Below are 25,213 nucleotides of genomic sequence, written 5' to 3'. Positions count from 1 at the left end.
CACTGGGTACGGAAAGTATTCAGACCCCTTTACATTTTTCACTCTTTGTTTCATTGCAGCCATTTGATAAATTCTAAAAAGTTCATTTTTTTCTCATTAAAGTCCACTCTGCACCCCATCTTGTCTGAAAGAAAACAGAAATGTAGAAATTTTTGCAAATTTAATAAAAAAGAAAAACTGAAATATCACACGGGCATAAGTATTCAGACCCTTTGCTCAGTATTGAGTAGAAGCACCCTTTTGGGCTAGTACAGCCATGAGTCTTCTTGGAAATGATGCAACAAGTTTTTCACACCTGCATTTTGGGATCCTCTGCCATTCTTCCTTGCAGATCCTCTCCAGTTCCGTCAGGATGAATGGTAAACGTTGGTGGACAGCCATTTTCAGGTCTCTCCAGAGATGCTCAATTGGGTTTAGGTCAGGGCTCTGGCTGGGCCAGTCAAGAATGGTCACATAGTTGTTCTGCAGCCACTCCTTTGTTATTTTAGCTGTGTGCTTAGGGTCATTGTCTTGTTGGAAGGTGAACCTTTGGCCAAGTCTGAGGTGCAGAGCACTCTGGAAGAGGTTTTCATCCAGGATATCCAGTCGTCCTGTCCCTGCAGCTGAAAAACACACCCATAACATGATACTGCTGTTATGATCTGCTACAAGAACTAAGGAAAGAGAGGAAATCTGTCCATACGATAGGACTAAGCTGATTCTCTACGATGGCGCGGGCAACCTGTTCCTTCTGAACAGACCCACCTTCGTCCGCGGCTAGTCTGAACGCAGACCTATAGATTAAAGGGAGGGGTCCCTAAAAGAACTAAGGACTGGGACAAAATTGGACACCTCCTGGCAGAAGTAGTAGCAGAAGAAGGCAAACAGACAAAAGTACTTAGTGGTCCAAGGACCAAACAAAATAGAGAGATACAGAAGGTACAAAGCACCTGGCTAGATTAAGAGTCAAAGTAACACTGAAGTCCAGCAAAGTCTGAAGGGCGGAGCTGGAATAAATAGGCAGAAGGTCACGTGACCACAAAATAGAAAAAACTAACAGGAGGATTCTAACAACTTCCACCACCATGTTTCACTGTTGGGATTGTATTAGGCAGGTGATGAGCAGTGCCTGGTTTTCTCCACACACACCACTTAGAATTATCACCAAAAGTTCTATCTTTGTCTCATCAGACCAGAGAATCTTATTTCTCATAGTCTGGGAGTCCTTCATGTGTTTTTGAGCAAACTCTATGCGGGCTTTCATATGTCTTGCACTGAGGAGAGGCTTCCGTCTGGCCACTCTGCCATAAAAGCCCAACTGGTGGAGGGCTGCAGTTGACTTTGTGGAACTTTCTCCCATCTCCCTACTGCATCTCTGGAGCTCAGCCACAGTGATCTTGGGGTTCTTCTTTACCTCTCTCACCAAGGCTCTTCTCCCACGATTGCTCAGTTTGGCTGGAAGGCCAGGTCTAGTAAGACTTCTGGTGGTCCCAAACTTCTTCCATTTAAGGATTATGGGGGCCACTGTGCTCTTATGAACCTTGAGTAATGCAGAAATTCTTTTATAACCTTGGCTAGATGTGTGCCTTGCCACAATTCTGTCTCTGAGCTCCTTGGGCAGTTCCTTTGAGCTCATGATTCTCATTAGGTCTGACATGCACTGTGAGCTGTGGGGTCATATATAGACAGGTGTGTGCCTTTCCAAATCAAGTCCTATCAGTTTAATTAAACACATTTGGACTCCATTGAAGGAGTAGAACCATCTCAAGGAGGATCACAAGGAAATGGACAGCATGTGACTTAAATATGAGTGTCTGAGCAAAGGATCTGAATACTTATGACCATGTGATATTTCAGATTTTCTTTTTTAATAAATTTGCAAAAAAATTCTACATTGCTGTTTTTTTCAGTCAAGATGGGGTGCAGAGTGTACTTTAATGAGAAAAAAATGAACTTTTTAGAATTTATCAAATGGCTGCAATGAAACAAAGAGTGAAAAATTTAAAGGAGTCTGAATACTTTCCGTACTCACTGTATGTATCTATATACACTGCTCCAAAAATAAAGGGAACACTTAAAACAACAGAATATAACTCCAAGTAAATCAAACTTCTGTGAAATCAAACTGTCCACTTAGGAAGCAACACTGATTGACAATCAATTTCACATGCTGATGTGCAAATGGAATAGATGATAGATGGAAATTATTGGCAATTAATTAATTAAACCTCTACAAAAGACCCTGTTCTAAGATGGTTCCCACCTTATATACTCCCTCTATGTGTGAGCTCAGGTGACCAGCACCCAATGAGCTTCTAGCATTACCCAGACTGCTCCCCCTATCTGCCCCTACACTACTGGGATGTTCCACCCCCCTCCCACTCCAGCCAGGGACAGACACTGTCGTACCTGCACATTTCTCTAGTGGGAGTACCATTGGTCTGTCCCCCGGAAATGGGATGTATGTAGTGCATGCAGCCTACTGAGCTCAGTTCCACACTCCATCCTTACCCGAGAGTGGAATACCACACCTCTGGCTTGAGGCGTAATACCCCTGTAGCAGCCGAATCCTCAGGGTGCTACAGTTGCGCTTTCACACTCGTGGTAGCATGAGACAGACTCTACAACCCACAGAAGTTGCTCAGATAGTGCAGCTCATCCAGGATGGCACATCAATGCGAGCTGTGGCAAGGAGGTTGGCTGTGTCCAGAGGCTGGAGGCGCTACCAGGAGACAGGCCAGTACACCAGGAGATGTGGAGGGGGCCGTAGGAGGGCAACAACCCAGCAGCAGGACCGCTACCTTCGCCTTTGTGCAAGGAGGAACAGGAGGAGCACTGCCAGAGCCCTGCAAAATGACCTCCAGCAGGCCACAAATGTGCATGTGTCTGCACAAACGGTTAGATACCGACTCCATGAGGGTGGTTTGAGGGCCCAACGTCCGCAGATAGGGGTTGTGCTCACAGCCCAACACCATGCAGGATGCTTGGCATTTGCCACAGAACACCAGGATTGGCAAAGTCGCCACTCGCGCCCTGTGCTCTTCACAGATGAAAGCAGGCTCACACTGAGAACATGTGACAGACGTGACAGAATCTGGAGACGCCGTGGAGAGCGACATCCTTCAGCATGACCGGTTTGGCAGTGGGTGAGTAATGGTGTGGGGTGGCATTTCTTTGGAGGGCCGCACAGCCCTCCATGTGCTCGCCAGAGGTAGCCTGACTTCCATTAGGTACCGAGATGAGATCCTCAGACCCCTTGTGAGACCATATGCTGGTGCGGTTGGCCCTGGGTTCCTCCTAATGCAGGACAATGCCAGACCTCATGTGGCTGGAGTGTGTCAGCAGTTCCTGCAAGATGAAGGCATTGAAGCTATGGACTGGCCCGCCCGTTCCCCAGACCTGAATCTGATTGAGCACATCTGGGACATCATGTCTCGCTCCATCCGCTAACGTCACGTTGCATCACAGACTGTCCAGGAGTTGGCGGATGCTTTAGTCCAGGTCTGGGAGGAGATCCCACAGGAGACCATCCGCAACCTCATCAAGAGCATGCCAAGGCGTTGTAGGGAGGTCATACAGGCACGTGGATATATATATATATATATGCCTTTTGTCATTCTAGTAGTAGGGCCATAATTAAGACATGATTTGTTGAAACGCGTAGGTCTGTAAGCTATGATAGTTGCACATTTGCTGTATTCTTTGTGGAGCAGTGTTTTATATGGCTAATAAAAGCGAAGTTTTAATATTTTTTCTACTAAACAAACCTTTACGCTGGATCATTTGCACTTTTCCCTTGTCTGACTACACTTACGTTTCGCCCTGGTACCACTTATCTGCATCTCCAGAAGTTTCCCATTTCTCTATTATACTCTTCAAATTACATTTTGAGACTTTCTCCTCCTGTTGTTGCACATATTTTTTTTCCCTTCATCTGCACAGGTATCATTAATCTATCAACTATAATGGCCGTACCAGGTCCTGCAGGTCCTGTATCCCGTACACATGACGTGGGCAGTGCACGGCATGCCGCTAGTTTTTATTCTGAGTGCTCTTATATACAGTGGTAGTTTTACACAATGTTGAGCCTGTGATCTGCAGAGTGAAATGTCTGACTGCTAGAACAGAAGTATACGGCAGATTCTGCAGCATGGATACATAAAGGACGTCCTGGGGGAATATACCTCCCTCCAACACTCGTCCAGTCCCTGCCTCACACTAGAGACATTTATAATAACTCCAGGACTATGGAGCTGGTCATTTTCTCATAATCTGTGGCCATTATTAGTGATCTCGCATTGTACGGTAATATCACCCTGAAGGTTGTGATGTATTTAGTGTAATAGCGCCATCTAGAATATACAGTACATATCAGGCGATACCATGCTTTCTATAGTTAGTCGTCTTATATGCCCTCTATAGCTATCTATTATACTTTATATTTCTTTATAATAATTTATAATAAATTACTCGATAGTTTTACAGCTTTATGATGTTTATTAATCTGCTGTAATTATAAAAGAAAGTCCAACCTTACAGTGGACACAGGTGGAAGTGTCCTCCATGATGGTGTAGGCTGAGGTGGAGCAAGTATACAGTCAGTGGGGGATCAAGATGACCAGTATTCCCCAGGGTTCCTTGTTATCAGGGAGGGACCCGGTGTATGCAATCAAAAGATCTTATCCTCTGGCTGGCTGTGTGCCATCAACAGGTAATGATCCTCTGTCCGGCTGTGTGCCATCAACAGGTAATGACCATCTGGCAGTGCGACATCAACTGGTCATCACCCTCCAGCTGTGTGCCATCAACAGGTAATGACCATCCGGCAGTGCGCCATCAACAGGTAATGACCCTCTGGCTATGGCCATCAATAGGTCATCACCCTCCGGCTGTGTGCCATCAACAGGTAATGACCATCCGGCAGTGTGCCATCAACAGGTAATGACCATCCGGCTGTGTGCCATCAACAGGTAATGACCCTCTGGCTATGGCCATCAATAGGTCATCACCCTCCGGCTGTGTGCCATCAACAGGTAATGACCATCCGGCAGTGCGCCATCAACAGGTAATGACCCTCTGGCTAAGGCCATCAATAGGTCATCACCCTCCAGCTGTGTGCCATCAACAGGTAATGACCATCCGGCAGTGCGCCATAAACAGGTAATGACCATCCGGCTGTGTGCCATCAACAGGTAATGATCCTCTGTCCGGCTGTGTGCCATCAACAGGTAATGACCCTCTGGCTATGGCCATCAATAGGTCATCACCCTCCGGCTGTGTGCTATCAAATGTTTTTATCTTCTGTCCAGTTTTGTGCCATCAAGAGGTAATGACCCTCCAGCTGTGGGCCATCAACAGGTCATCACCCTTCGGCATTTAGGCTTCTTGTCTTCTGTAGGATGCGATTCTTGAGTCTCCTGATGTTAAAAAATATTTAAAAAATCACCGATTAAACTAATAATCTATCTAGTACATAAGCATCACAATTTATAATCTATCTAGTGCATAAGTATGACAATTTAGCTCACAGAACATACACTATGCTAAAACATTAGACCCTACAAGCAGAAATTTGCTAAACTAACATAAATATAACTGACAAATCAGTAGAAAAATCGCTACCAATGGCACAGCTCTCTTCACATCAACCTGTAACCATAGTAGATAAGAAATAGAGGACAATGCTCATAGTCAGTTATCAACAATTCGGCATGGGGCATCCCACTAGAGACATTATAATATCTAGTAGATTATAGATGGCAATAGAATTTACCAACAAGCACATAGTACGCCAAACTCAAGTACATAGTATGCCAAACCTCGACACGTTTTCCTAAAATAGGTTCATCAGAAGCACATACTAGACAGTGATACTTAGCAAAGCGTTCATAGATATATGCGCCAAATTATAAGGTGCTAAAGTGCAAGTGTGTGACAAAATATCCATTCGATTTCAGGTGCAATGCTGCATTGTATGTAGTAAGATGGTGCCCATCAGACAGCATGTATAGGACTAACCTGTGATGAAAACACGAGCAATGGGAAAGTTCAAGCAGTTGCCTTCTCAATCTTCCTCGCCTCTAAGACATCAAAGGAAACATCTTCTCCTCTTGATTTTGGGTGGAGGTGTTGTAGGCATTTCAGGCTCTGGCATTCTAGGTTCTGACATACTAGGTTCTGACATGGTAGGTTCTGGTGTTCTAGGTTCTGGTGCTCTTGGCTCTGGAATTCTGGGTTGTTGGCTTCTCTGAAAAATCAGTAACCTCTCTTTATGCTCCGTGGAACTTCGAGCTCTTCTTCCTATATTGTTGTGAGGGATCGTTCTGACCCAGAGAATATCACTGAACGCCACTTTATAGTTGCAACTAGGAACCTTTTTCGCATCCTGCGGTGCAGGAGCCATGGATGGAGTAGAACATTTGCCATTGGGCAGGACAGGTGTTCTCCTGGAGTCTTGCTCCTGAATCTGAGGGATGCAAATCGGCTCCTTACAAGCACTTTGTTCCTTCAGAATGGTTTTGTTCTCAGGAGTTTTCTGATTGTTTCACCAGGTTCAGACATTGCCCACTTGCTCAGGACAAGACTTAAGGCCAAATACTCTAGTATTGTCAGTAGTGTCATCACCGCAACAAAAACTGCGTCACGGAAGAGCCAAAGAGGAAGATTGATGGAAGCTTGATAGGTGCTTCTCCTGAGATCCACGGGTAGTGGGTCATCCTATAATAAAGAAAAAAACATAATAAAGTCCTGTATATTTATACCCAATCCAGTCAAACAGAGAGCCCTTGTTATTATACAGTGATGGATACATTATCAAGCAACTTTCAGAAATATCCCATTGAGAAGATCAGGAAGAAGTTTGGGATTCACCTCCAGGGTCCATGGAATATTATTTACAGTTGGACTTTCATATGACGGACGGTCACGTGTCCAGTATGAGAAGTCCTGCAAGAGGCGATATTCTCATTAGCTGATCCTTGTGACCTCCATATTGATGAGAACATACTCGCCCTCAGTGTATTGTAATGTGGGGGGTAGAGCAACGTAAAGCACAGAAATGATAGGATGATACTCATCATCTCCAGAGGTCTCTCAGCACCAAGGTATGGTCAATGAGATACAAGCTGCAGATGGGCCGAGGCTTCTAATATACCCAGGGGTGACATCACAAAGCCCTCTGTGACATCATTGCACAGTTCTATCCATCATGTCACTGACACTTTGGACCTAACTAAATGTCTAAAAGAGAACCCTTCCACATGATTTCCAATCACGGAGCAGCTTCAGTTTTTCAAGAAAAGTTTAAAAAATATAATCTGTGCTGTGATTGGTCACAATGGCACATGAAGCAGAACGTCTTTAGATCTTTTAAAGGGAAAGTGTCAGCAATTTTTTTACAATTGTAAAATTGTAAAGTATTTATATAAAAATACACATATATATTTAAAAAGGTTTCAATGGTATAAAATTTGAAAAAAATATTTTAACTGTTTTGATGTTTTCATCTTGTAAACACTAGGGGGAGCAGCTGCTGACATTTCCATGAAAACAGAATACAGCTAGCTCGCATTACGACTGCAGTAAAAGTGGGCGGGATCTGCTCACATGGGTGTGATGTCACTCCTCCCCTTCTGGGCGTTTGCAAAAAGGTAAATGAGACTGTAGTTTAGGATCACAGTGCGGAGCGATCACTGGTGACTGCAAAGTGATATATAAGGGACAACACCAAAGTCATTAATCACTACAAGGACAAGGCAGGAATGTGGGAGTCAGAGGGGTCACCCCACACTTATATCCCCTCTGACTGTCACTTCCTAAGCTCCTTTCCCTGCCATAACCTCTTATTCCCGCAGGTAAATTCTTACAGGACCCCCCTCCCCATCCCCTTCCCCTGCCGCAGCTGATTCTAAACGTCCTCCATATGTAATAATAGACAGGTACTCACCGGCAGCCTATGGTAATTCACAGGGTAGAACAGGGTACAGCACAGAAACAATATGGCGATCCTCATTGTCTCCAGGGGGTATCTCAGCACCAAGATATGGCCAATGAGATATGAGCTCCAGGTGGATGGAGCCCCCTTATATACCCCAAGGGTGACATCACAACGCCCTCTGTGACATCATCACCCACAACATTCCGTCACATGACATCACCCAGCACCAGCATCATGTGACCCAGCATAAATAGAAAGTCCTTGTTGCCTATAGCAACTATTCAAAACTTAGTTTAAACTTTTCCAACAGCTAAAGGCGGCTCTGTGATGGCAGTTTCTTCTTGTGGACGGTTGTGATAAAGCTGCAGAACATCTATGTAGCACCCTGAGGATTCGGCTGCTACAGGGGTATTGCACCTCAACCCAGAGGTGTGATATTCCACTCCCGGGCAAGGATGGAGAGTGGAACTGAGCTCGGTAGGCTGCATGCACTACATACATCCCATTTCCGAGGAACAGGCCGACGGTACTCCCACTTAGAAATGTGCAGGTACGACCGAGTCTGTTCCTGGCTGGAGTGGGAGGGGGGTGGTACATCCCAAGTAGTGTAGGGGCAGATAGGGGGAGCAGCCTGGGTAAAGTTAGGAGCTCATTGGGTGCTGGTCACCTGAGCTCACACATAGAGGGTGTATATAAGGTGGGCACCAACTAAGATCAGGGTCAGATGCAGAGGATCAGATACAGAGAGTCAGCTGCAGAGAACAAGTCAGGAGCAGAGGAGAGAAGAAAGACAAAGACCCAGAGTGAGAGAGGAGAAAAGAGAGAGACCCAGAGCACAGAAGAGAAGGACTCTGAGATCCCAACTAAAAGCACCGGGTGAAGAGTCGGCATCAGGGTACCGGAACCCAAACTGGTGGGGGTAAAAACAATCCCCAGCCAGAGACCGGAGGCCGTGGGCAGTGTCTGCCACGGCCACCCACCACATCCACCACGAAGGCATACCACACGGAGGGTCAGGGAACCCAAGGCCAAGGGTCACCCAACAGAAGGCCCGAGGGAGCTGGACCTGGGTGGATCACTAGTGGGGACGGCCAGAGAAAGGACAGAAGGAGAGCTCAGGGTCACGCTCCGGACTTGCTTGGGGGTTGGCTGGATCCAGGACCTGGTGGACGCAGCACGGCTCGGGTGGTCACTAGCAGCTGGAGTGACTGGAACATCAGCAGTGAGTAAATACCCTAAACTGCACAACCCGACTCTGTCTTCCTTTAACATCTATGCTGCACCACCACAACCCCCATCCTCTGCACCTGACCCCCTGAGGCTATACCCCACCCGTTGGGGGTTATACCATCAAAAGCTGCATCTACACCATCAGCCTCAGCGGACCCTGCTGCAGCGGCGGCCACAGTGACCGCATCACAACGGGTGGCGTAGTCGACACAAAAGAACTTTAGTAACATCTGTAGAACTGCCACATCACACTGAGCTTGACGCCCTGGGCACGGGACCGGGTCACAGCCGCTCGGAGACTACAACCCCCCCCATCTGATCCGGTGCCGGGTATTCCCCTCAAAAAGGAATATGTCCCAGGGGGCGCGTCAACTTTGGCGTAGTCGGCAGGATTACGTGCCCGCAACACCCGGGTACTGCGTGCCTGAAGAAAAGTGCAAGTTTACCTCAGAAAGAAGTCTCCCGCCGGTTCCGGAGGGTCCACGCCATCGGACTCCATCACCAGTCGTTTCCCGCCGATTGTCCGCCATTTCCAACTTGTTCCCGCCATCTGCAGAGTTTCCCGCCACTGGGCGACGCTTCCCGCCAAAACCGCAGATTTCCCGCCTTGGAAGAGCAGCGGACGCCATTATGGGCGTGCCAAAGGAGGGCAAGAGGCCACCTCCCATCGTGGGCCGGGACAGAAAATGGCGCCAAAAGTGGAAACCGCCCCCACCAACAGAGACTGTGATGCTGAAGGTGTCTGTCAGCGTGAAAGAACTACCCCTGGAGCTGACAGTCACCGAGTTGCCCCGGGACCGCCCTCGAAGTGGGAGGAGACGAAAGAGAAGAGAAAAGATGGGTGCCGCTTGGAGCAGTGTGGAGCGAGCGCACCCGGAGGCAAGAGGTCTAACGAGGAGTAGCGGAGGAGCTCACCCGGAGATGGAGAGAAAGCAGAACAGCACCGGCCCGCTGGCCAGGAGTCTGCTAGAGACCGAGGAAGGAGGGCAGAGCAGCACCGGCCCGCTGGCCAGGAGCCTGCCGGAAGAAGAGCAGAGCAGCACCGACCCGATGGTCAGGAGCCTGCTAGAGTCCACAACCCCGCTAGGTCTAGCGGAGATCTTAGCGCAGCTCCCCCGAGACCGGGAGTGTGCACAAACTGCCTTGGAGGGCCTCGCAAGGAGGATGGCCCGGGTACAGCGAGAGATACTGGCGGAGTGGAGCCGGGAGATGGCCCAGCAAGCTGGAACCCGTCCACGGAGCATGCTCCCCTGGGAGAGGACACCAACTGCCTCTATGGATGACGCGGGAGGACCCAAGATCGGAGACGGCGCTGAGAAGGGAGCCGAACGTATGAAGGCAGGTAAAGGGGACGCTTATACCCCATACCGAGAGACCGCCCACCTGCCCCGGTTCACCGTCGCAGAGCCCGAAAGTCCCCCGTCCGTGCCCGTAACCGCCATGTCACCGCTAATGACTAGGCCCCGACCAGAAGCCGCCGCCGCGACCCCTGTGACGTCACACGCACCGACCCGGAGCGTGACCAAGCAGGAAGAGCCTCCGGCCTGGTCGCAAGGCCCGGTACTCCCGGGCCCCGCATCACCAACAGCGCCCCCTACCTCCGCGGAGCCTCCGGCCTGGCCGCAAGGCCAGGTAGCCCAGGGCGCCGCCGTCCTAACGGTGCCCTTCACCTTCCAGGTGCCCCAGGCCTGGCCGCAAGGCCTGGGCAACCCGGGCGCCACCACCACCGCGCCCGCGCCCGTAAAACCAAGGGTGCCACATCTGGGAGAGGACTTGTTCAGCCAGCTCACATGGCCGGACGGGTCTGAAGTTACCACCAGCTACAAGCAAAGAGCAGGAGGAAGACGCCGTTGAGTGCGGCAGAGCAGTAGATGTAAATAGTTACCCGACCGGGTACCAAAGAAACTGTTGATACTTATATATAGTCCCCGTTGGGACCAGTGAACTGTTTACCCGTTAACCCCTTCATCCCACAGGCTGAGGACTGTGAGCAGCCATTCCCTTCCCTCTACCTGGCCGAGGACTGAGAGCGGCCAACTTCCCCTGTATATAGTTGCGCTTCCTAAAGCGCCCCCTACCGGTTTTATAGGAAAACCAGTTTTTCTAAGAGACTGTCGCACTTTTCCCGGACACACGTTGCACAGTGTCCGGAGGAGGAACCTGAAACAAGAGACGACGAGAATGTATATATAAAAAGTTTTATATATATATAATGTTTTATATGTTTTATTATGTTTATATGAAAAAAAAAAAAAAATGTATGTTTTGGTGTTTTTGTCTTTACAGCCCGAGGACGTGCTGTGATTTACCAGGGGGGAATGTAGCACCCTGAGGATTCGGCTGCTACAGGGGTATTGCACCTCAACCCAGAGGTGTGATATTCCACTCCCGGGCAAGGATGGAGAGTGGAACTGAGCTCGGTAGGCTGCATGCACTACATACATCCCATTTCCGAGGAACAGGCCGACGGTACTCCCACTTAGAAATGTGCAGGTACGACCGAGTCTGTTCCTGGCTGGAGTGGGAGGGGGGTGGTACATCCCAAGTAGTGTAGGGGCAGATAGGGGGAGCAGCCTGGGTAAAGTTAGGAGCTCATTGGGTGCTGGTCACCTGAGCTCACACATAGAGGGTGTATATAAGGTGGGCACCAACTAAGATCAGGGTCAGATGCAGAGGATCAGATACAGAGAGTCAGCTGCAGAGAACAAGTCAGGAGCAGAGGAGAGAAGAAAGACAAAGACCCAGAGTGAGAGAGGAGAAAAGAGAGAGACCCAGAGCACAGAAGAGAAGGACTCTGAGATCCCAACTAAAAGCACCGGGTGAAGAGTCGGCATCAGGGTACCGGAACCCAAACTGGTGGGGGTAAAAACAATCCCCAGCCAGAGACCGGAGGCCGTGGGCAGTGTCTGCCACGGCCACCCACCACATCCACCACGAAGGCATACCACACGGAGGGTCAGGGAACCCAAGGCCAAGGGTCACCCAACAGAAGGCCCGAGGGAGCTGGACCTGGGTGGATCACTAGTGGGGACGGCCAGAGAAAGGACAGAAGGAGAGCTCAGGGTCACGCTCCGGACTTGCTTGGGGGTTGGCTGGATCCAGGACCTGGTGGACGCAGCACGGCTCGGGTGGTCACTAGCAGCTGGAGTGACCGGAACATCAGCAGTGAGTAAATACCCTAAACTGCACAACCCGACTCTGTCTTCCTTTAACATCTATGCTGCACCACCACAACCCCCATCCTCTGCACCTGACCCCCTGAGGCTATACCCCACCCGTTGGGGGTTATACCATCAAAAGCTGCATCTACACCATCAGCCTCAGCGGACCCTGCTGCAGCGGCGGCCACAGTGACCGCATCACAACGGGTGGCGTAGTCGACACAAAAGAACTTTAGTAACATCTGTAGAACTGCCACATCACACTGAGCTTGACGCCCTGGGCACGGGACCGGGTCACAGCCGCTCGGAGACTACAACCCCCCCCATCTGATCCGGTGCCGGGTATTCCCCTCAAAAAGGAATATGTCCCAGGGGGCGCGTCATCTACATAACGCGACATGTAGAAAATCCTGTCTTTTCCCCTCTGTTCTTCCTCTGGTGCTACAGAGACGGATAGAAGGAGCTTTTCCAGACCTTACAGTGCACAATATGGGACCTAATCACTGATATCCCAGATCTCCTCAGTACAAGCATACCGCCAACCTATGAGGACTAGAAAGAGGGCGAAACCATGCGGCACGCGTAGTCTGACCACGCCCCTATCCACACCCCAAGCTACGCCCATTTACCATGTCTTTCTCCCCCGGCAGGAAGAGTTATCAGAGGGGCGGTGGCAGTGAGGGACATTCAGCAGAAACTCGGGACTGCAGGGCATAGACCTAAATCCGGGACTGTCTGCTGTATCCAGGACGGCTGGGACTAGAGATGAGAGGATCGACTCATGGGACTCAGGTCCAGCATCCAGGTCAGTGGTAATTGGTGGCTGGACGGGAGGCCCTGTCGCGGCTTTAGATTAGCCCGGGCTGCTGCAATATCATCTGTGCGTCCTGCTCTTCTCTAGTTGGGACCTGTGGATTATTTTTTGTTCCCTCATTCACAGTCGGACCCTTCAGAACTTTCTCATCTCTGTGTAGTTTCACTATATGACATCTGGCTTTTTTGTGTCTGTAAGGCCGTGTTCACACGTAGCATAAATACTGTGCACCAATCTACACAATAACAATCTCCTCTGGTTATTGCATCTTTGGTGCACTATTTTAGGCTTTTTCCCCCTTATTTGATGCATTTTGGTGCAGATGTGAAACCGCGTTTTTAATTGTTTTTTACAGTACAGAAAAGCTTTGATTCTGCACTTAAAAAAGTATCTGCAGTTTCTTACAGACGTTTTTTTATGCTCCACATAGAAGTCTATAGAGGAAAAAAATCACCAAAACCGCACAGGGTGGGGGCAGGGTGAGGGACACTGAGGGCAGAATGGAGGCATGGGGGGGTCGAATGGGAAACATGGAGGCAGAATGGGAGACATTGGGGGCAGAATGGAGTCACATTGGGGGAGAATGGAGTCATATTGGAGGCAGAATGGAAACACATTGAGGGTAGAATGGAGACATGGGGGGCAGAATGGAGACGGGGCAGAATGGAGACAGGGGAGAAGAATGGAGACAGGGGGGGCAGAATGGAGACGGGGCAGAATGGAGACGGGGCAGAATGGACACCGGGGGGCAGAATGGAGATAGGGGGCAGAATGGAGACAGGGGGCAGAATGGAGACAGGGGGGCAGAATGGAGACGGGGCAGAATAGAGACCGGGGGGGCAGAATGGAGATAGGGGGCAGAATGGAGACATGGGGACAGTATGGAGACATTGGGGGCAGAATAGAAACCAAAGGGCAGTATGGATGGAGACAAGGGTGGCAGAATAGAAACATGGGGGAAGAATGGAGACAGGGGGGCAGAATGGAGACGGGGCAAAATAGAGACCGGGGGGCAGAATGGAGATGGGGAGCAGAATGGAGACAGGGGGCAGAATGGAGATAGGGGGCAGAATGGAGACGAGGCAGGGGGCAGAATAGAGACCGGGGGGCAGAATGGAGATAGGGGGCAGAATGGAGACATGGGGACAGTATGGAGACATTGGGGGCAGAATAGAAACCAGAGGGCAGTATGCATGGAGACAAGGGTGGCAGAATAGAAACATGGGGGCAGAATGGAGACAACGGGGACAGAATGGAGACATTGGGGGCTGAATAGAAACCAGGGGATAGTATGGAGACAAGGGGAGCAGAATGGAGACAGGGGGGCAGAATGGAGTCACATTGGGGGAGAATGGAGTCATATTGGAGGCAGAATGGAAACACATTGAGGGCAGAATGGAGACATGGGGGGCAGAATGGAGATGGGGCTGAATGGAGACAGGGGAGAAGAATGGAGACAGGGGGGCAGAATGGAGACAGGGGGGCAGAATAGAGACCGGGGGGCAGAATGGAGATAGGGGGCAGAATGGAGACAGGGGGGCAGAATGGAGATAGGGGCAGAATAGAGACCGGGGGGCAGAATGGAGATAGGGGGCAGAATGGAGACATGGGGACAGTATGGAGACATTGGGGGCAGAATAGAAACCAAAGGGCAGTATGGATGGAGACAAGGGTGGCAGAATAGAAACATGGGGGAAGAATGGAGACAGGGGGGCAGAATGGAGACGGGGCAGAATAGAGACCGGGGGGCAGAATAGAGACCGGGGGGCAGAATGGAGATAGGGGGCAGAATGGAGACAGGGGGCAGAATGGAGATAGGGGGCAGAATGGAGACCGGGGGACAGAATGGAGATAGGGGGCAGAATGGAGACATGGGGACAGTATGGAGATATTGGGGGCAGAATAGAAACCAGGGGGCAGTATGGATGGAGACAAGGGTGGCAGAATAGAAACATGGGGGAAGAATGGAGACAGGGGGGCAGAATGGAGATGGGGCAGAATAGAGACCGGGGGGCAGAATGGAGATAGGGGGCAGAATGGAGACATGGGGACAGTATGGAGACATTGGGGGCAGAATAGAAACCAGAGGGCAGTATGGATGGAGACAAGGGTGGCAGAATAGAAACATGGGGGAAGAATGGAGACAGGGGGGCAGAATGGAGACGGGGCAGAATAGAGACCGGGGGACAGAATGGAGATAGGGGGCAGAATGGAGACATGGGCACAGTATGGAGACATTGGGGGCAGAATAGAAACCAGAGGGCAGTATGGATGGAGACAAGGGTGGCAGGATAGAAACATGGGGGCAGAATGGAGACAAGGGGGACAGAATGGAGACATGGAGGGAAGAATAGAAACATGGGGGGCAGAATGGAGCCGGGGGCAGAATGGAGACATTGGGGGCAGAATAGAAACCAGGGGGTAGTATGGAGACAAGGGGGGCAGAATGGAGACAGGTGGGCAGAATGGAGTCACATTGGGGGAGAATGGAGTCATATTGGAGGCAGAATGGAAACACATTGAGGGCAGAATGGAGACATGGGGGGCAGAATGGAGACGGGGCAGAATGGAGACAGGGCAGAAGAATGGAGACAGGGGGGCAGAATGGAGACGGGGCAGAATAGAGACCGGGGGGCAGAATGGAGATAGGGGGAAGAATGGAGACATGGGGACAGTATGGAGACATTGGGGGGCAGAATGGAGACAAGGGGCAAAATAGACACATGGAGGCAGAATGGAGACGTGGGCAGAATGGAGAGACATTGGCAGAATGGAAAGAAATGGGGGCAGAATGGAGATACATTGGGGCAGAATGGAAAGACATTGAGGCAGAATGGAGAGACATTGGGGGCAGGATGGAGAGACATTGGGGGCAGAATGGAGAGACGTTGGGGCAGAATGGAGACATGGGGCAAAATAGACACATGGAGGCAGAATGGAGACGTGGGCAGAATGGAGAGACATTGGCAGAATGGAAAGAAATGGGGGCAGAATGGAGAGACATTGGGGGCAGGATGGAGAGACATTGGGGGCAGGATGGAGAGACATTGGGGACAGGATGGAGACAATGGGGGCATGATGAAGACAATGGGAGTAGGATGTGGGACATTATTACTGTAGGGGCTAATTAAAGCATATTATTACTGCTGTAATGTATTTTATTTTTGAGGATACTGTTTTCTGTGGGGGGTTCATGTTACTGTGCAGGGCGGCACTATATCACTTTTTTTCTTCATCTGGTGTAGTGTAGAAGTTGGGGAAATATTGGGGAATGTGCTCTGTAAGCTGCTCTAGATAACTGTGTTATTTTATGCAGAGATGAGTCCTGGCGAGAAGAAGTGATGGCGGTCTGCGATGGATGAAGAGGAAAAGTGGAGATGAAGGACTTCAACTAGAGACATCACCAGTGAGTCAGTGTGTTATCTGTACACTGACACTATACACTGTATACTATACACAGAGCTCCTGTGAATAATTGCACTATTAGTAATGGTAATATTAGTATTCTGTTTTTGTATTAATGTTCAGTATGGTAGTATTCGGTCACTATGTGGTGGTAATATGTGATCTGGTCATGGTGTGGCGGTATTTGTCCCTTGTACACTACAGGATATTGGCCCCTCATGCCGTCCACATGGAGTTTGTTTCCGTTCTCTTGAGACTGTGCTGCGAGATATAGCAAACCTTCTTGTGACGGCACGTATGGATGCCGTCCTGGCAGAGCCAGACCACCTGTACAACCTGAATGGGCCGCCTCATGTTACCCACAATTACCAAGACACAACAGAAATGGAAAACTAGAGAAGTCAGGGAGGAGGAAGAGAGAGGAATTGTCTGTGGCAATGTCATGCTCCAGGATTTGATCCCTTCAGTTTGTGTTCTGTGGTCGGCTTCTCTTTCTGCCGAGCCACACCTTTTCACTGGTTGTTTTGTTCTGCTTTTCTGGCTGCAGCCTGCTTAGCTTTACACATTTGTATTTTTATTTGGATGCCTATCACATTTTGGGTGCAGCTTTATAGCCTGCGTTTCCTGCTGGTGATAGATTCATTTGGATATTCTGACATTCTGTTGATATTTGGAGCTAGGGTTTTTCGCTTTGCTGTTTATTTGCTATACTTTGCACTTTTCTTCTTTTTATCATTTGAAAATAGGCAGTATATTTGTTAACAGTACTTGCTGTATTCTTTGTTTGGTATTTTGTTTCTTACTTTACTTGCTTTGGGATTATTCCTTTGTTCAGCACACTTCTCTTCTTTTAGATAATTCACACTCTGCTCTGCCCTCTTGTTCTTTAGGAGGAACGTGAAGCAACTTGTCTGCGTTTTAGGCAGTTTAGGCCATAGTTGCCATCTCCTAGTCTGTGGTTAGGTCTATCTCTTCACCCGCAGGTACCGCTGGGGACTCTGTAGTCAAGGTATCTAGTCTGTACAGGAGCAAGCAGGGTCAGTTGTAGTTTTTAGTGTTTAACCTATTTTCCCAAGTAAGTTGCTACACAAGCATAGATAAACTAGGAGTTGTTAGGAGCATTCAGGGTGAGCCACCATTGATAGGGGGCGCCATTGCGTTATCTTAGGGTGCCAACCTCCACCATCATGTAGGGACAGACCAGGGTCAGAGTAGTGCTTCTACCAGTCTGAATTTGGATCTGCCAGGTTCAGGTATTTGTTCCCCTTGTTTGTACGCTACCAATGTACATGGGCTTGTGCAGTCATAATAGGCCACTATCTGCACCATTCCCTCTTTCGGGGTGTCTCGCTGTTCCTCTCCCGGGCTCCTGTTGTCACTTTTATCTGCACCAGGAGAGGTGACATTGATTCACAATCACTTCTGCCGCTAACTAGACAGATCGATGTCCCTGACATTTAAGTGACTCGTGGTTATACAGTAAAAGTGTGTGAAGATGTCGGACACCGTCCCAGAAGACTTTTACAGTTTGTGTCATTATAACATGTATAATGGTTGAGCAATGTTTAATGCTGAATTTAATGTAATATCTCCCATCAGAGCTATAGTAGATTGGACAACTGGGTAAGGAAGACTTAACAGTCAGCTGGCCCTACAGATGGGAGGAGTGTTTGGAAGTAAGAAGAGAGTTTCTTCCTGCTTAGAGAAGTCAGCACTGGAATGAGTAGTGAGGTGACGCCAAATACAGAGAGTGTGACAGATGAGGCCGCATAGTGAGGAGTGTGAGACTGGAAGGAAGCAGAACAGAGATAGCAAGATTCTGTAACTGGATCCAGTGGCAGAGTAATATGGCCAGAGCAGCCTGTACCCTGTGTGGTGAAGTGGACTATAGACCGAAAGAGGTCAGCTGCACTGGATACGACCAGGAGCTTAAGGAGGTAGAGCTGTGGGTTAGCGGGTAACCCTGAGACAGCACAGACAAAGTAACACAGTAACATAATTTTTAAGGTTGAAGGAAGACTAAGTCCATCTAGTTCAACCCATAGCCTAACATGTTGATCCAGAGGAAGGCAAAAAAAAAACATGTGGCAAACACTAAGCTCCACATTGGGGAAAAAAATTCCTTCCCGACTCCATACGACAATCAGACTAGTTTCCTGGATCAACGCCCTATCAAGGTATCTAGTATATATAACCTGTAATATTATACTTTTCAAAAAAGGCATCCAGGCCCTTCTTAAATTTTATTAGTGAATCACTCATTACAACATCATGCGGCAGAGAGCTCCATAGTCTCACTGCTCTTACAGTAAAGAATCCCCGTCTGTGATTATGATTAAACTTTCTTTCCTCCAGACGTAGAAGATGCCCCCTTGTCCCCGTCTCTGGCCTCAGAGTAAAAAGATCAGTAGACTGGTCTTTGTACTGTCCCCTCATATACTTGTACATAGTAATAAGATCACCCCTAAGCCTTCGTTTTTCCACAGTAAATAACCCCAAGTGTAATAACCTGTCTTGGTATTGCAGACCCCCCCAGTCCTCTAATAAGCTTTGTCGCTCTTCTCTGCACCCTTTCTAGTTCAGCTATGTCTTTCTTATACGCCGGAGACCAGAACTGAACACAGTATTCTAAGTGTGGTTGCACTAGTGACTTATATAGAGGTAAAATTATGTTCTCCTCATGAGCATCTATGCTTCTTTTAATGCATCCCATTATTTTATTTGCCTTTGCAGCAGCTGCCTGACACTGGCCACTAAACTTGAGCATGTCGTCCACCAATACACCCAGGTCTTTTTCAGTTACAGTTTTGCCCAGTGTTTTACAATTAAGCATATAATTCTACATTTTATTTCCTCTGCCCAAGTGCATTACCTTACATTTATCCCCATTGAAGTTCATTTGCCATTTATCAGCCCAAGCTTCTAGTTTACATAGCTCCTCCTGTAATATAAAATTGTCCTCCTCTGTATTGATTACCCTGCAGAGTTTAGTTTAGTCATCTGCAAATATTGAAATATTACTCTGTATGCCCCCTACAAGGTCATTAATAAATATGTTAAAAAGAAGGGGGTCCAATACTGACCCCTGTGGTACCCCACTGTTAACTGAGACCCAGTCTGAGTGTTTTCCATTAATAACCATCCTTTGTTTCCTATCACTGAGCCAATTCTTAACCCACATACTTATATTTTCCCCTATCCTCATTGTTCTCATTTTATGTATCAACCTTTTTTGTGGAACCGTATCAAAAGCTTTTGAAAAGTCCATATACACAACATCCACTACATTTCCTCGGTCCAGTCCAGAACTTGCCTCCTCATAAAAACTGATCAGATTAGTTTGACAGAAACGGTCCCTCGTAAACCCATGTTGGTATTGGGTCATGAGGTTATTCTTCTTCAGATACTCTAGTATAGCATCTCTTAGGAAACCCTCCAGGATTTTACCCACAGTAGAGGTTAAGCTTACTGGCCTATAATTTCCAAGTTCAGTTTTTGTCCCCTTTTTGAATATTGGCACCACATTTGCTATACGCCAGTCCTATGGTACAGACCCTGTTATTATGGAATCTTTAAAGATTAAAAATAATGGTCTATCTATGACGTTACTTAATTCCTGCAGTACTCGCGGGTGTATCCCATTGGGGCCCGGGATTTGTCAACTTTAGTGATTTTTAGACGCCGCCGTACTTCCTGCTGGGTTAAGCAAGTGACATTTAATGGAGAATTTTTGTTATCACTGATCATGTTTTCTGTCATGCGATTTTCTTGTGTAAATACGGTTGAAAAAAAATCATTTAGCATATTGGCTTTTTCCTTATCCTCATCCACCATTTTCCCCAGACTATTTTTAAGGGGGCCAACACTATCATTTTTTAGTTTTTTACTATTTATGTAGCTAAAGAATATTTTGGGGTTATTTTTACTTTCTCTGGCAATGATTCTCTCTGCCTCAATTTTTGCTGCCTTGATTTGGTTTTTACAGAATTTATTTAATTTTCTATATTTATTTAATGCCTCATCACTACCTACTTGCTTTAGTTCTCTAAATGCTTTCTTTTTGTCATATATTGCGCCCCTTACAGCTCTATTTAGCCATAGTGGTTTCCTCCTATTTCTAGCATGTTTATTCCCATAGGGTATATATTGTGCACAGATCCTATTCAAGATGCTAATAAATGTCTCCCATTTGCTTTGTGTAGTTTTATGTCTCAGGATATCGTCCCAGTTTATTGCACTAAGATCATCTCTAAACCGTTGGAAATTTGCCTTCCTGAAGTTTAGTGTCCTTGAAACCTCTCTACTACACATCTTATTAAAGGTTACATGAAAATATATTATTTTGTGATCACTATTACCCAAGTGACCCCCAACTCGTATATTTGATATGCGGTCTGGCCTGTTGGTTAATATTAGGTCTTGCAGTGCCCCCCTTCTTGTTGGGTCCTGAACCAGTTGTGAAAGGTAATTGTCTCTCATAGTTGTCAAAAACCTATTACCTTTGCTTGAACTACAGGTTTCTGTCCCCCAATGTATTTCAGGGTAGTTGAAGTCCCCCATAATAATGACTTCTCCTTGAGTCGCTGCTTCATCTATTAGCTTTACGAGGATATTCTCCGCTGCTTCCATTATTTTTGGAGACTTATAACAAACCCCTATCAGTAATTTATGATTTTTTCCCCCTCCCCTTATCTCCACCCACAGGGACTCTACATTTCCATTAGATTCACATATATCCTCCCGCAAGATGGGTTTTAAGGATGATTTTACATATAAACACCCCCCCCTCGATTGTTTGTACAGTTATTTCTGAACACACTATAGCCCTGTAAATTAACTGCCCAGTCATGGTTCTCGTCCAGCCACGTCTCAGATATCCCCACCATGTCATAATTATTTTCCAACAAAATTAATTCTAATTCCTCCATTTTGTTGGTGATGCTTCTGGCATTAGTGTACATGCATTTTATGTATCTCTCTGTACCTCTATTCCTTCTTACTTTATTGACTGTTCTAACCCCACCCCCAATTTCTTTTTTTGTGCCCAGGTCACTATCTGCACTATCTTCCCCACCTATAAAATGAATACCCTCCCCCCAATCCCTAGTTTAAACACTCCTCCAACCTTCTAGCCATTTTCTCCCCCAGCACCCATTGAGGTGCAGCCGGTACCTAGCGTAGAGTCTGTAGCCAACTGAGAAGTCAGCCCAGTTCTCTAGGAACCCAAATCCCTTCTTCCTACACCAGTTCTTGAGCCACTTATTTATCTTCCTAATCTCCGGTTGCCTCTCTGGCGTGGCACGTGGTACTGGTAGTATTTCAGAGAATACCACCTTGGAGGTCCTTGCTTTCAGCTTGCAGCCTAATTCCATGAAATCATCTTCAAGGACCTTCCACCTACCTCTAACTTTGTCATTTGTTCCAATGTGCACCATGACCGCTGGGTCCTCACCAGCCCCTCCCAGTAATCTGTCAACCCGATCAGCGATGTGCCGGACTCGAGCGCCAGGTAGGCAGCACACTGTTCGACGATCCCTGTCTTTGTGTCAGATTGCCCTATCTGTTTCCCTAATAATTCAGTCCCCCACTACCAGCACCTGCCTGGCCTGCCCTGCTCTCCTATTTCCCTCCTTAATGGAGCTGACACTCCTCTGGCTTTCAGGGGACATGTCTTGCTGCAGCAGTGCTACCCCTGTACCGTCACCCCCCTCATATACCAACTTTGCAAACTTATTGGGGTGTGCCAGATCAGGACTAGCCTCTCTGGTACTCTTCCCTCTACCCCCCCCCCTCACTGTCCTGCAGCTCCCTACTACCACCCTCCCCCACATCTACCCCAGTGAGCAGCTGCTCAGTGAGCAGCAGACTCCTTTCCATATTGTCAATGGACAGTACGACTGAAGAGAAGGTAATGTGTAGGCTACACCTGGGAGTCATAGTGAGTAAATACTGGACTTTCCAGGCTGGGGCAGGGGAATTACTGGAAGAGCAGTGGTCAGTGAAGGGCAGAAAAAAAGTAATGGAGTTTTCAGGCCCAGCAACTGTACTGCTTTAAAGTCATTTACAAGTGAAGCACCACCACCAGGATATAAAATGATTCTGCCTCTATGTAAAACAGATGAAGATGTGAGTAATAAGTGTTGTGGCTGCTATCTCTTGTACAGGCGTTACACCAGTTTCATCAGTGTGAGGAGCTGGCCACGGACTAAAGACTATTGGACCAATGGACGTAGAGCAGAGAGCACGTCTCTAAGGGATACAGACTTTTTCCAGCACTGAGCACTGGTTATGTCAGTCTTATTGTTGTGTTTTATTGGAGATTTGCTTGCTCATGAGATTGAGGTGCACGGGTCTCTCCTGGAGAGCGTTCAGCATCGGGAATCACTGTTTCCATTCAGTAATAGTAAGCAGAGAAAGACATGCAAGCTGGATCTTATGCATCCATAAGGCCAGACACAAAATTGGTAATCAGGTAAATCAATCATTCCATTACTCTTGTTAGTCTCTCAGAGGCCTCAATTGAGTCATTGTTTCATATGAGACTGTACGTTCACTCTTGTGGTATGTTCATTTGTAAATGCCTGCTGAGTATATATTGCATCAGCCCACTGCAGTTTACTAATTACACAATTTAGGACAAATATGCTGGTTAGTTGAACAGTGAAGTATCACCTCCCCCCAACTTCTCCAATCCTGTGGAGGAATGTCCTGAATGGAAACTGTGGGTATAAAGTCTCTGACTCCCACTCCAGAGGGTCTCTTCAGTAACAGTCCAAAACACCATGGCTCCATCTGGTGGAATACAGGTCTGCTCTAGTGTTGAGCCACCCCCGTAGTGTTCGGGTTCGGTTCGTCGAACACCGGGATGTTCGAGGAACTGTTCGTCGAACTGTTCGTCGAACACCTTAGAACACCGTCGAACACCGTTAAAACCAATGGCAGGCAAACAAAAACACATAGAAACACATAGAAAACACCTTCAAAGGTGTCCAAAAGCTGACAAACTGCTCAGAAGACGCTCTCTTTAAAAAAGCCGGCCAGCAATTCAGCAGCGGCATACACCGGTACCCGACAATTTAGACAAGAAGGAATAGAGCATCACACATAGATTAGATAGATAGAAACATGTCAGTCACATATATATGAAGTACAGTGACAGTGTTGGTTACTGTACTTGTCATTTAGTGTAAAGGATTTATTAAAAAAAATATTAGTGTTTGCACCGTCTCTTTAAAAAAGCTGACCGGCAATTCAGCAGCGGTACCCGACAATTTACAACAGAAAGAATAGAGATTCACACATAGATTAGAAAGATATAAACATGTCAGTCACATATATATGAAGTACAGTGACAGTGTTGGTTACTGTACTTGTCATTTAGTGTTAAAATAAAGGATTTAGTCTCTAGCGGAGGTTAAGCAGATGGCTGTGGCAGATATTTGAAGCCTGGGAAGGGGGTAATACCCATGGAGCTTCCCAGGCTACTAATATCAGCCCCCAGCTGAATACCTAGCCTTTACTAGCTATTAAAATGGGGGACCCCCCAAAAAAATGACGTGGGGTCCCCCCTATTTTAATAGCTAGCAAAGGCTAGGCAGACAGCTGGGGGCTGATATTAATAGCCCAGGAAGGGTGCCATGAATATTGGCCCCCTCCCAGGCTAGAAACACCAGCCGTCAGCCACCCCAGAAATGGCGCATCCATAGGATGCGCCAATTCTGGCACTTAGCCTCGCTCTTCCCACTGCCCTGTAGCGGTGGCAGTGGGGTAATAGGGTTGGGGTTGATGTCAGCTTATAATGCCAGCTGACATCAAGCCCAGGTTAGTAATGGAGAGGCGTCTATAAGACACCCCCATTACTAACCCCATAGTCAAAGTTAAAAAAAACCACAAACACCCAGAATAAAGTCCTTTAATTGAAATAAAGACACAATTCTTTATTGTTCTAAATTAAACCATACTTACCATCACGCCTATTCCAGGGCCCTGGTGCGGTGGCTCACTGGGTAATAAAGGGGTTAGGGCCTGCTTGGTATTATCAGCTGGCCCTAAGCCCGAAATTCATGGGGTCACGCCAATATTAGACATGACCGCCATGAATTTCTAGTAAAGTATTTAAAAAAAAACACAACACCCAAAATAAAGTCCTTTAATTGAAATAAACACACAATTCTTTATTGTTCTAAATTAAACCATACTTACCATCACGCCCATTCCAGCTGAAGCCAACGATCTCCTGCAATAAAAGAAAAATAATAAAGCAACATCATTCTTACCTTTCGATGGTTCCCAGGACAGCTCCAGCTCTGCTACATCGAGATGACAGGCGGGATCGCAGCAGAAAGCTGCCATCCAGCCTGTCATCCCGCACACACTGAGAAGCGCAGGCATGCTTGCGCTCTTCATTGTCAGGCTGTGACGGCATCCAGATGAGCCGAGTCTCTCACGCTCACCGCATGCGCAGGAGAATTCTCCCACGCTGTCAGTGACGTGCATGAGGTGAGCTGAGTTCATTGTCGGCTCAACTGGTGCGTACTGTGCTGTCGAGACTACCCAGGAGAAGCAGTTGTTTGAAGAGGGTGGTGTAGATGATGAGGTCCTTGACCCATCATGGCGTGAGGGACAGGAAGGTGGTGGGAGCAGCTCTGAGGAAGAGATTCCCCGAACGGCCCAAAAAGGAGGGAGAGG

The sequence above is a fragment of the Phyllobates terribilis genome, unplaced genomic scaffold, assembly GCF_046119375.1.
Source record: "Phyllobates terribilis strain yellow unplaced genomic scaffold, ASM4611937v1 Scaffold_35__1_contigs__length_13245226, whole genome shotgun sequence".
Taxonomy (NCBI): domain Eukaryota; kingdom Metazoa; phylum Chordata; class Amphibia; order Anura; family Dendrobatidae; genus Phyllobates; species Phyllobates terribilis.
The sequence above is the reverse complement of the archived record's forward strand: the minus strand, read 5'-3'. Positions refer to the sequence as shown.